The sequence below is a fragment of the Falco punctatus genome, assembly GCF_963210335.1.
Source record: "Falco punctatus genome assembly, chromosome: 6".
Classification (NCBI taxonomy): domain Eukaryota; kingdom Metazoa; phylum Chordata; class Aves; order Falconiformes; family Falconidae; genus Falco; species Falco punctatus.
The window spans coordinates 3,893,898-3,904,439 of record NC_137585.1 but is presented as its reverse complement, the minus strand read 5'-3'; the positions used below and the strand labels follow the sequence as shown (position 1 = coordinate 3,904,439).

General features: G+C 49.6%; 1 protein-coding gene across 1 annotated transcript in view; it reads left to right on the top strand.

The window, feature by feature from the left end:
* Nucleotides 1–6,612: 6,612 nt before the first annotated feature.
* VANGL1 (VANGL planar cell polarity protein 1) overlaps nt 6,613–10,542 on the top strand; it is a 46,701-nt gene continuing 42,771 nt past the window's right edge. Inside the window, exon 1 of the mRNA XM_080392537.1 lies at nt 6,613–7,048. The gene's annotated coding sequence lies outside the window, so the exon portion shown is untranslated. The remainder of the gene's footprint in view (nt 7,049–10,542) is intronic.

Below are 10,542 nucleotides of genomic sequence, written 5' to 3'. Positions count from 1 at the left end.
TCCCTTGCAGTAAGTTATTGCTAGGGCTTGAAATACAGTATTGTTTGGCGATATTTCCTTCCCTGCCTTCAAATCTCATCCCTTGTTTCACTATACCTCTTTTCAATGAGCTGTTTAGTAGTTACCTGGGACTTTGTGTACCTGCCCACGTAGACGTGTCAGTGGGAAGGAGGCTGTCAACTGTATGACAACCACATAGTATAACCTGTTTATACTGTTCCAGTTTCCCAGAAGTCCATTTGACTTGCATTTGTTCAAATATAAAATTTAGCCACATAATCACGTACTTAGAACCTAGCAAAATCCTGTCCAGTGTTCTTGGCAAAGGCGTACAAGACTGCCAAAACTTGAGACTGGCTTTATAAATGACACCTTTCCTTCTCCCACAACTGCTTTTTCATTAACAGCTCTTTGTTGCAGCTGTTGGGCAAAACCAGTTCCTTATTGCTGTCCAAAAAGCTGTGTGAAAGTTTCCATGACTCTGATTCACTTAAAGGAAATCTTAATGCAGAGTTTTTGATGTTGGCTTTCCTCTATTGCAAGAAAACTTTCCTGGGTTTTGCATTGTTGGCGCTGTTGGCTTTAGCATATTTTCTAGGGTTTTTTTTTTTTAGTACGACCAGGCAATCATAGCTCTCCTAATAAGTGTTTTGACCAGAGAGACTGTGAGGTGCCAAACTCAATTAAATTTAAAGTTCAGCTTCCAATAGGAAATCACCCCACAAGCAGTGGAAAGTATGTCTTTAAATACCTAATTGCCAACACACATCTCATGGGCTGCGTTTACACTGCCTCTGTAGTACCATCTGGTTGGTTAATAATTTCAGGCCTGATTCTGGCATGGCTCATCACACTGACCGGTGTGCTCCACACTAGAAGAAGCCTTCCTGAGCTGGATACTCTGTCATTCACTCTCCACTCTACTGGAAAACCCCAAAGGATTTGTTACCTCTTTTGACCCTGCTGAAGTTTAGGAAAGTTAGTGCTGCATAGCACCTCTGTGGATAAGGCCTTTCTTGCAGCTGCTCACAGGAACAGCCCCTGTGTATCTGGCAAAGGGCTTGCAGGATCAAAGGCTGACTGTGAAGAGTTTCTGGGGTGAAAGGTGGTGAGTAGAGATGCACATTATCGTGTTTTCACCCAGGTATGCGAGCTGGCGCTCTTCCAGCAGGCCGGCTGGTGGCACTGTTCATCAGCTGCAGCACCAGCACATGTTGGTCTTCAGCCTCCCTTCAGAGAGCAGGACAGTGATCTCCAGCCTGGAAAAACACTTCCTCTTTGCCAGAATTAAAACACCAATTATGCTTTTCCTTTTGCCAGCTTGACTGAAGACATAATTTCAATCTGCAGACTCAAGGCTCTGTTCTTCCACCTCTTCTTTTCCTGTATATTTATTGCCCTTCTTTAAAAGGTTTCATTCCCAAGTGTGCCAGTGTGTGCAGTCTTGTTCTTCAACTTCACACACACTTAGGACCAAATCCCAGCCCACCTACGGGTTCTCTGGCCACCATGCAGCTACACGTGGACAAGACTTGTCTTGTGGCTGAGTCCTGCACAATGGGTTGAAGTAGTGCATCTACCACCGCTATCGCCAGGTATTCCTACGTAAGGCCTCCTGCTTTCCTTTGTTTCTACGAGAAGATGGGTCTCTGCCTCTGTCCTGTGCCCCCCACCCTGCTGTAACTCTTGACTACAGCTACAAAGGAGAGGAGGGCATGACTACCTGCCTGTTATGTCCCTTACCCTCTAAGATAAGGTCCACAGCAGGCTGCAGGGTTCCTGGCACGCACAGAGGAACGGTCAGGGTATGCAATAGCTCGTAGCTCTCTAAGTTAGGAGCAAGCCAGAGAAAGATGTTCTCTTCCCCCCTCTAGTCCTTTTGGCCTGTACAGATGAAATCTACCATATTTTTTTCCCTTTAAATTTACTTAGGAAATGTTTCTGGATTGTGGGGGTTTTGTTGGGGTTTTTTCTCTTTTTTTTTTTTTTAACTTTAACTTTTTTAAAATCTGCTGAACCCAAAGAAAAATTCTAACTCCATCTGCTTTGAAACGGAAGTGAGATTTCAATTGAGTCATGAACTGGGTTTTGCAGAATCTCAGCCAAGTGAGGTTTTTGTTAGTGTGTGCTACCCACCACCATTTTTCTCTGTATTTGGGCAGAAATCATGTATTTTGGATAATTAATTCCGTAAAAGGCTCAGTAGCTTTTATGCAAGTTGCTATACAAAATAAATGTGTCATGCTGTTTCTTCAGCTGTGCAGTACCACACGTTTTCCCTTTCTAAATAGCAACCACCCCAAAAAGGAAGGAAGGTGTTCATTTGTAGTCATGTCCCTCTGGCCTCTCTTTTCCTCTACACAAGATTTTTTGCAGCGCAAGAGCTGAAATGTGGCTTCTTGTGCGTATCTGTCATTGTGTGTTTACTTAAACTTTAGATGTGTGCTGCTAGATTGAGGTCAGTGGCACAGAGCAAGATCATGCACAGTTCAGACTGGCTGTACAAGCAGTTCCATCAGATAGGACCTATGAAGTGGCATCCCGTTGCAGTGAAAATCTTTCCACCCCATGCTGGAGGCTCCAGCTGATGCTGTATAAGAGTGGGCAGTGTTTCAGAATGGCGTTTATACTTGTGCTGGCTCAGCTCATGCTTATGTTTCTTACTTGACAAGGCCCAGCCTCTGATTCTCAAAGCATTGTGCAGACAAATCCTGTCTTTGGTGAGGAGTCTCTGGGGCCTGTAACTTAAGAATGATCTTTTCATTCTACTCAGGAAATGGTAAACAAAACAAAGAAACTGAGAAACCGATCGGGCTTTTTGGACATGTGTAAATATGTGATTTTGTCACTGAATTTTGGCACAGACAAAATTATCTGGAGATGTCACTGTGTGTTGGTGAAGGTGGAGTCTGGATCTTGGAAAGAAAGAGGAAGGCTGGTTTCCAGAGTGATAGAGAAAATCTACAGCAAATTCAACCTCAGTATCTTAACAAAAATATTGTATGTATGTGTCTCCAAACAAGACAGAATTTGGCCCACAAAAATGATCGGTAGAAAAATACAAGGATAAGTAGATGGGTTTATTTAAAAAAGAGTGGATCTAATGATCCTGGAGGAAAAAAGAAAGCAAACGTTGGAACAAAAAGATGACTTAAAAGTGTAACCTACATGTCAAGTTGTGTGAAAACTTCCACCGCTTTACAATAGATGATCCTAGAAAAGAGAATGAAGAAGCTAATTTGACTGGATAGCAAAATTGATTGTGCACTGTGGTCAGCAAATCAAGATGTGTGATTCAAAACCCCAAGGGATTTGTTATAAGAAGGGATAATGTCCACATTCTAGAAAGTGCCTTTTCTAGTAGATCCAAGACTACTTGTGTTCCACACAACTGTGACTGCAGATCCATCTCTCCCTGGTTTTCTGTCCAACTTGTGCTTTTCAGAGTGAAAAATACAAGCCTGAGGAATGCAGGAGCAGGATTACTAGAATTATATATGAGTATTGCCTCTAAAAAGCAGATGTCTGTATCTTTTTGAATGGCCTGTATGCATGAGTTGGTGTGTGTTTTCCATGCTGGGCTCTACCATTCGCCCGTCTTGGCCATGGTCAGATGGTATTGCATTTGTGGGAAGACACCTAGAGCCTTCTGAAAATGTGATGAGGACAAAAATTGTCTGGATCCTTATGGTTCAACCAGGAAGAGAATGTTCCTGCTTGCACTTTCTAACATTTTTCTGAGTATTTCTTCAAAGTTAAGGATAGAAACAATCCCCTCAAGGAGCTACATGAAATAAGAATGTGAGTCATGTTTCCGTTGAAAAAAAACAAGCCAAAGGAGAGTTAAGAGAATCCAGGTGCTTCTTGTAAGATCTGAAAAAGTCTCAAATTTTGCTGGCTTGAACAAAAAAGAATTATTTTATTAATTTATTTGTTGAAGTAAGTGCAGAGCATCTACTAGCCTTCCTCTGCTACTTCCAATGAACTCGAAGTTGCAGCATTGTCATTCACAAAGATTTTTTTCTTTTTTTACCAGAAGAGAGAGAAATTAGGAGCAAATCAAATGTATTTATGATCTTATGCAAGTCCACTGCAGAAAGGGATGAAGAATCTGAGATCATACCTCTTTTCTGTGTGCCACATTATGAAACAGGCCAAGTTGGGGCCTGGCTTCATAAGAGTGTCCTACTTCTTCATCTGTCTGTGTGTGCATCTTAAGAGCATGCCATAAAGCAGTGCCCTGGTCCACATACTTGACCACTTGCAGATCCTTCCTGAAACATCTCCTGGCCACTATGCCAGCAGGAACAGGAAAAGATCAAAACAGAGGGGAACTGAACTGTTCTGCATTACATGCAGACAGAGCGCAGACTGCACCAGAGACCACCTCTGTGTGGCATGGATGTTACTGGAGTGAGTCCAGCTAAAATGGTTCAGGGATTGGAGCATCTGACACACTAGGAGAGGCCAGGAGAGCTGGGATTTTTTAGCCCTGGGAGGAGAGGTTTCAGAGTGGAATCAATGTGTGTAAATGTGTATCCACATATATAAATACCGGATGGAATGGAGGAAAAAAAAATAGAACCAGACTCTTTTTGGTGGTATCCAGTGAAAGGAAAAGAGGGAACAGCTACAAACTGAAATACATGAAATTCCACTTAAATGTGAGAATTATTTTTTTATAATATTTTTTACTATGCAGTAAAACTGCAGTATACTGGAACAGGTTGCCCAGGGAGGTTGTGGACTCTCTGTCTTTGGAGATGCTCAAAACTTGGCACAGCCCTGAGCAACCTGCTCTAATTGACCCTGTTCTGAGTGGGAAGACTGGACCTCCAGAAATCCCTTCCAACATTCTCCTGTGAATCCATGACATCCGTTCTGGGTACTTCAGAGTTGGTTGGTTGTTGGTTTTGTGTTGGTTTTTTTTAATCTTCACTATTCAGTAGTGTATAAGAGCATAGCACTTCACACGTTTCTGAATTATGATCCTACCACACAAGGAGCTGGACTTGTAAAATATTCCCTCATGTCTCAGTGGTTTGAACAGATGATGAGAGAGAAGCATGTAACAGTATCTCAGCATCTGCCCCGAGCCCATCTTCAGTGTATTCCTCCTTTGCCAATATTCTGTGTAACAGCTTGAGCTGGTTGGGTGCAAGTGGGCGTCACCGCTGGGTCTAACAGGTACGTAGACCAGCTAGGTCTGGACGGGGTGTAGGTGCAAACTCCTCTGAGGTTTGTATATGACCCCAGTTTACATCCTTAGCAATCTTCTTTCTGTGGGGTACTGCAACAAGCTCTGCTGCTGTAGACCACAAAACCAGTATTTAGCAATCCTCTAAATATTACTGAGCAGCTGCAGGAGCAGCATAGTAGGGGAAGAAATACAGGTTTGGCAGAGTTTCTTGGTTGCTTTCAAAGAAGTCCAGGTAACGACCTTTGAAAAAGACCCCTTGCCCTTTTCCCCCCAAGTTTCCATAGCGTTCCAGGCAGGGCAGCATCTTCCCCAAGTGGCACAGGTAAAACCTTGCTCCTCGCACCAGGCCTCTCCCCCGTGCCAGAGGCATGGCCTCCATAAACCGTTGCCTTTTGTCACATTTTCCCTGCCACCGAGCAGGGAGGAAGCAGGGATGGTCCGGCGGTGGGGAGCCCCTAGCAGCCCGCCAGGCTGAGGCAGGCTTGCAGCAGGGTGTCAGATGCTTTCCAGGGCAGGGCCATTGCCTGGAATGCAGCGGAGCGTTCGGGCCTTGGGCAAGTTTAGACACATGTTGATGCATAATACAAGATGGAGCCTATCACTTGATATCGGCCTCTTCCAGTCAGGCACGGGGCTGGGTAAGCATGTACGCCATGCAAAACAGGAGGTAATGTCATTACCAAATCCGAGTGATACGGAAACGTTTCTTCTAATACCCGGCTGACTGTTCCATTGTAAAGTCACACCGTGTTGTATGGATGCTGAGTAGGGGGCAAGCACCACTAATAAAAGAGTAGTATTATTTTGGAAAAAGGGGAAATTGCAGAGGAAATATAATAGATGCAATCTACAGAAGCCACGATAACGGAACACAAAAACTATCTGACAGGAATAACTTCAGTGTTTTCTGCATTTGTTCCCTTTGTAGACTGGATCGTTCTTGAGTAGTTCAAAGCGCGGGACTGGAATCTAGGAGGTCTAGATTTTCTTCATGCATTCCCAGCTGCTGGTTCAGTGCATGGCCTGAAAACGTAATTATTTTTGAAGGGTAAGACAACCCAAAGGTGAAATGAAAAAGGACCAACATTAGAATACAGAAAAGATGACCTGCGTGGCACGCAGAGCTCTGCCCATTTCCCTCCCAGCTGCCCAGAGGAAGCAGTGTGAGGAATTTGGGAATTTTGTGCCCAAGGCTGGCTTCGGGCAGCCCGCTGGAGGCTTGGGGCAAACAGGCCCTTCTCCCCGGGGGGCAGGAGGCCCGCTGTGACCAGGCGCAAAGCGCGCAGCCGCTGCAGGCTGCGGGTGGCGGAGCAGGCCGAGCAGTCCCGGGGGCGAGGCACGGCAGTGCCGGCAGGACACCCAGCCGCGGAGAGAGACCGTGAGCGTGGCTGCGGGTGAGGGCAGCGTCAGAGGGACGGGGGCTTTCTGGGGAGCGGTGGTGGCAGGGGAGGTGACGGCGGGAGAGCTGTGGAGCTGTAGGGGTCAGCCCCGGGGGGCGCCGCAGCGGGCGCCGGGGGGGCGATGGCAGGTCTGGGAAAGCGCAGCGGGAGCGCGCGTAGGAGCCGCGGTGCCGGCGGGCAGCGCTGCGGGGAGGGGTCCTGAGGCGGAACCGGGGCTCCGGGGGGAGCGGCGGGGCCCCGCCCGCTGCGGCTGCAGCACGGCCCGGCCGGGCGCCGCCGGGCCCGCGGGGAGGGCGGCCTCGCCCGGGGGCGGGGCGGGGCGGTGCCGGGCACAGGAAGCGGAAAGCGGCGGCAGCAGCGACGGCGGCCGCCGCCGAGGGGAGGCGGCGGGGCTCGGCGCGGCGGCGGGTCGGTGCCGGGAGCGGCATGGGGCGGCCGCGGGAGGGAGGTGAGTGAGGGGGCGAGCCTGCCCCTGCGCCCGGCGGGCGGGGCGGGGGGACCGGGGCCGTGGCGCTGCCCTCCACCACGCCCTCCCGCCGGCGGGACCCCGCCGCCGCTGCTCTGCCCCGGGGTGCCCGGGCCGGGGCGGCGGGACAGCCTCCTCGGCTCCCGCGCCCGGCGGCGGGGGGCCGTCCCCGGCCGGGGGGGGGGCGCGGCGATGCCGGCTGCGGGGGCACCGACCCCGCTCCCCCTGCCCGGCGCTTCCCGGGGCGGCTGGGCGGAGGGGGAAGGCGGCCGGGGCGCTGCCCTGTCCCGCGGCGCGGCCCCGCTCCCCTGCCGGCGGCGGGCGGCAGCTCGGCTCCCCGGGATGGAGCCCTGGAACGCCGCCGAGGCCCGCAGGGGCAGCCCCTGGGGGGGGCAGCGCTCCCCCCGCCGAGCCGTGCCCGTGGCGGACCCGTGCGCCGCGGAGGTGCGAGGGAGCCCGTGCCGGAGCGGGGGCTCCGCTGGTGCCTCCGTGCCCGCACCGCAGACCCCCAGCGGCTCGGTGGTTGGGGTCATCCCGCCGGGCAGCGAGGTACAGAGGTGACCGAGGGGAGGGAAGGCACAGGCGTGCTGCTCTGCTTAGAAGCTGGTTCGGTCGCTGAAGCGATGCCCGCAGTCGCGGGCTGGCAGCACTGGAGAGTTGTTTCTGTTCAGCAACTCGGGGCCTGGAGAAGCGCGTGTGGCAGGAGGTAGCGCTGCTGCGCCTTGGCCGCGCTGGCCCGGGGGTGCGTGCCCGGGGGTGCGTACCCGGGGTGCTGCCGAGCGTACCCAACAGAGGGCAAAGCTTTCGCGTTAGCTGTTGGGTTTCTGGCATGGCACGCTTTGGAGAGCCGCTGTGAAACAAGGTTGTTTGCTTGTTTGCAAGACTGTCAGGGTTGTAAGCGATCTGCTTTATGCTAAAGGCTGTACTCTTTGACTTGCGGGGTCTATGAAAGCATAAATGGCTTGATGGCAGGGGTTTTGGTCTGGGGAGGCAGACTTAGTGGTTCGATGTCTGAGGCAGTGGGGTTTTTTGGCCCTGGGTTTGTCAATAGTGAACTGCCCACAAGATCTTTGCAGCTGTTAAGAAATCAAGTCGCACTGGCTGGAAGAGCAAGTTAGGATGTTGTGAAGTATATTCCATGATATCATTATTGCCTGTGAGCCCATCACCAGGACATCCTGACTTTGAGGAGAGGAGCTGGGGAGAAGAGAGCTTCAGCAGTGCCTTCCCATCTTTGAAGAGCTTCATTCTGACCGTGCCTGGCTCTCTTCCTGCACTGGGGTTTGGCCATATAGCTGGATGCAACTATGGGACCAGTGTTGGCTCTGGGATCATTTCACTTGTTAATTGTGAAAAATAAATACTAGTGTCTTACAGAAAGCCTCCTCCCTTAAGAACGCTCCCTATGAGCTGACATTTTGTAAGGATCCCAGCCTGTGTCAGAACCACCCAGGCAAGTATGTCCTAACTATCCACGGTCATTGGCCGGTGGCTCTTTTTGGCTGTTGCTGGCCTTCTGCTTTTGGTTACTAGTGGCAGTGTTCTTGGTGGCCCTTACCTTATGGATATATGCACCTAGGGAGGGCTTACTGCTACCATGAGGCCAGGATAAGGTACTAGGAAAATGCTACTAAGATGACTGCAGTTGTCCTAGCAAAGCTGCACGCCTGTTGTGTTGTTGTGGTAGCCTGCCTGCCTTCCACCCCTGCTTCTGACAGCTAAAGCAAAGGACAGCATCAGAAATGGGGCTTTGCTGCTGTAGGCTGTGTTGTGCTGTGTCGGGACTTGAGAGGCAGAGAACTGTGTTGTCCAGTTTTGCTGGTGGGAAACAGTAAGTGCTGTGCTCCTCTGTGTCTGGTACCTTCACTGGGGAATTTGGTGGAAGGAGAAAATGAACCCTTGTGAAAACTATCTTATGACTTCTTCTAATTTCTCATTAGCTTTTACTTTAGAACTATCTGATTTCCGTCAAATTGAAAAACAGTGGTTATTTCCTCAGGGGTCAACACCCTTGCCCTTTCTCCTTGCAAGGTCAGAACCGCTTGGCTTTGTACAGGGTTGAGCAGGAGGCGGGGGATAGGGGGGGTCTCCGTACTGTGTAGTTGTGCTGTATTGTGTCGCACTGGGGATTTGATCAGGGTCCGTTGGCTTTTTTGCATTTTAAATCCAAATAGAAAATGCAGGAGGACATGCAGTATCCTAAACAAGAGGGTGCATTTTCATTAGAGAAACCTTTTGCAGTTTATAGCCTTTAATGCTGTCTCAGTATCCAAGTGCTATGGCTAAAAGTAAACTTTAAAAATAAGGTACCTATCCAAGCAGGCAGTACCTGAAGAGTCCTGTAAGAGTCTTCGCCCAGTTTGTGTTTTTCAGTGAGGCTGTGGGGCTTTAAATGTTGGCCTTCCCAAGGGCTGTAGTATCACAAGGGTGAGGCCACGATACCTTCTGCCGTGTTGCATGGCTCTGGGGTTAAGAGGCACACTTGGAGGTCTAGCAGCACAGCAGGGATGTATGAGCGAGGCAGCACATGCTTTCACTGGTCTGATAGGGTGGCAGCTGAGTATAATTTGCATGATAGATTTGGATGTTGGTTGTGCTTCAGAAACTTAGTGTGCATGTGGTTCTTGCAGTGGGCAGAGGAGATCCTTCAGGGAGGTGCTTCACCGATGGGTCCCATGTGCAGAACTTCCCAACTTCCAGCTGTGGAACGGCGGGGCAGGAGGCAGGGGCTTGCTGTTCAGGAACATTACTTGCCTGGGTGGTGCTTTTGGCCAGGCATTTCTGTTGTCAATTGAAACAGCCTCATTACGTTTTCAGATGTGTGTTGTTGCATGTTCTGATTAAACATGCAGGTGGATTGCTTCAATAAACCAAGTGACTTTTCTTTTGGAAATATCCATGTCGTGGACTAATGGTTTTCAGCCTGGGGCTGGAAATTCCCGTGAGTCTATGAAATCTTTCTAAGAAACCTCTGAGAAGCAAAAGCAAAAGAGAATCTATTGCTATAGCGAGTTTGAATTTGCTGACTACTAAACATTTTTGGGGGATGAGGGGCTTGGCTTGCCAATCAAGAACCACCTCTGTAGAGTAAAAGCCTTGTCTTAAAAAATATATCTCTCTATGGTCAAAATTAACCTTATTTAATGACATGCAAAAATAAATAAAGAGCTTTTGGAAAAGCCTTGTTTCCCGAAGCTCGTTGGCCGTTAAAACTGCAAGCCTTGGCCCTGCGAGTAGGTTAGCGTGGTTGAACTTCTGTGCTTACAGATCAAATTGCTGGACTGGGGCCTGGTCAGGAAATTCAAAAGCAAAAGGTTCCTGTGGCATTGCTCACAGATCTCACTATATATGCAGTTGAACATAGCAAGTTACGTAACTTCTCGTTTTTCTGAAGTGAATAATGGGAATACGCTGCAGCCGTACGGTGCGGGCGAGTTAATGCCGGAGCTGGAAGGCTTCCTCACTGCTTAGCCATC